Source organism: Silene latifolia, chromosome 8 (assembly GCF_048544455.1).
Source record: "Silene latifolia isolate original U9 population chromosome 8, ASM4854445v1, whole genome shotgun sequence".
NCBI classification, from domain to species: domain Eukaryota; kingdom Viridiplantae; phylum Streptophyta; class Magnoliopsida; order Caryophyllales; family Caryophyllaceae; genus Silene; species Silene latifolia.
The window spans coordinates 18,707,015-18,709,659 of record NC_133533.1 but is presented as its reverse complement, the minus strand read 5'-3'; positions in this window follow the sequence as shown (position 1 = coordinate 18,709,659).

Here is a 2,645-nt window from a genome sequence, read left to right as displayed (position 1 = left end):
TTGTGATGAGTTGCGATCGATTGTTGCCCGTTTCTAGTGGGGACATGACGAGAATAAACGTGGTATTCATTGGGTGGCGTGGAGGAAGTACAGTTGGCTCGGCCTAAAGGTGTGGGAGGCATGGGTTTTCGTGATTTTCAGCTGTTTAATCTTGCTTTGCTAGGTAAATAGGCATGGCGCCTCATAACTAATCCGGATAGCCTTTGGACCCGTCTTATGAAGGCGAAGTATTTCCCGGATGGAGAGTTCATGACAGCTCGGCTTGGAAATAATCCTAGCTATACGTGGCGTAGTATTTTCGATGCTCGAATGGTCATGGAACAGGGTGTAACACCCCCGCACACCAGAATGCCTTACCAAGGACCATTCCAGTGTATGACGGTGTCACCATCTCGGTTTCCCGAGGAAGTAGATCAAATTAGACAATACAAGGACAATATAACATTAATAGAATATCTGTCACAATACCATTTTATTCAAGTCTCAAAAATAGAGTTCAATTACAACACTTGTGATTCTACATCTCTAGACCAGTAGCGTGATGACTCGATCCCTCCAATCCCAGCAGCAGTAATCAACAATACCTGCTAAACCAACTGCTCACCATCCCCGATTGGATCACCGCATATACCACAAAACAACACGGGGTCAGTACTGACTAATCAAATATAAGATAAGACAATAAAGTAAATAGCTGATCATCCACTATCCCAAACTCACCACCTCGTACAAACACCGACTACACACGAAGTGTGTAGCCCCGCCAGATTACCCATCGCAATGGTAATCCTCGCCGCCGGTGGGTGACCGCAGCCCATCCCCACCTAGTCCAGCTCCTCAACGAGCGATACCGATCCCTGTCCCTTAATGTGCACATCCCCTCCCGTGGCGGGTTCCACGGAGGGCGAACTAGGGTGTGAAGCCACTCCCGCAAGTGACTCCACCACAATCACAATCACATGACACACAATTGTCACACCACAACGACATCATCACCCCAACACCCATACTCCGATGATCAGCAGATAGACACAAATTACAATACAATCATAATCTCAAATCAATTAACAGTAGACTGAGTAGGGAGACCCTGTAATACTCCGTATTTATATGTCTTGGGGTACTCTATCGAGTAGCCCTTACTCTGTCGAGTAAGGGCAAGTTGCGGAATAAAACAGTTTCTGACCTGTTGGGTACTCGATCGAGTAGCTGGGGCACTCGATCGAGTAAGGGGTACTCGATCGAGTACCTTGGGTACTCGATCGAGTGTCCCATTTACGGGGTTTTTCTCGGGTTTTGTTAATTACGCGATTAAGGTATTTAAACTTATTCGTCTTTGTTCTAAATCACTTTTCACAAAACCTAAAACCTGTTTAAGAGAGAAAGCAACTGGTTCTTCTTCCTAATCGCGTTCTTGACAATTCCCGGAGTTCAGACGGTCGGTTTGTATCGTAGTTCGTGTCGTTGGATTCCTTGCGTCGAGGGTAAGCTTTTAGTATAATTTATATTATGTTTTGATAAGATTGAGGAAACCCTAATTTAGCAATTGGGGGTTTTTATGAGTAGTAATTGAATGGTAGTCTTTATGTGTTATGTATGATAGGAGGAGAATTCGTAGAGGAGCCGTTTTGATACAGCTGTAGATACCGTCTGCGTGTTGTGCTTTCCAGGTAGGATTTCCTACTCAGTATTAGTCCCATAATGGGATATTGGTGATGTGCTGTAGTTAGTTGTTTGATATGATGATTGTGATTGTGATTGTGATTGTGGTTGTGTTGTTGATGGTTCTCGAGATGCGTTCTCGGCTGAGTGGGGTCACTTGCGGGAGTGATCTCACGCCCTAGTTTCGCCCTTCGTGGAACCCGCCACGAAAGGGGATGTGCACATTAATGGACAGGGTTATCGCTCGTACGATGAGCGGGGCTTAGGTGGGAACGGCTGCGGTCCCCATCGCGTGGCGGTCCAAAGGACGGTCGGTATTGAGATGATGGGAGTTGGTGGTGTGTGTGTGTGACGATTCAAATTTGTATGTTTGTCTTGTTATTGCTTGTTTTATATTGATTGTGTGATTAGTACGACCCGGTGTTGTTTTGTAAAACTGCGGTGATCCATTCGGGGATGGTGAGCGGATATTGAGCGAGTATAGAGATGAGTCTTTGGGATAGGCTGGGATGGCCACGACGAACGATAGAGTCTTCCGCCGTAGTTTAGCATTTATTTCTATTTCGATTGAGAACGGATAGTTTGGAATAATGTATTGTACTTTCAGTTTGGTTTCAAGGATTGTATTTATTCATTAAACTATTTACAATAAATGTTGTTTCGTTTTGTCTATTTGATTCTCATACCTCGGGCGTAGAGATGGTGATGTCTTCATACCTGAGTGGTCCTGGTAAGGCACTCGGAGTATGGGGGTGTTACAAATGGTATCAGAGCGACGATCCTGAAACCTGTAACCAATGAATCTAGGGAGTCAATTAAAATGAACCCGGGGTAAAGGTTGTAGGAGCTAATGCAAAGACTTGGGAGACGTCCTAAAGTCGCGAACTCGCCCTACAATTTTGAACCGGTCACCATGGGATATGTGTCGGGATCGTTATGTGCTTATTGTGTGCTGTGTGTATTTATGTAGTAGTATGTGTATG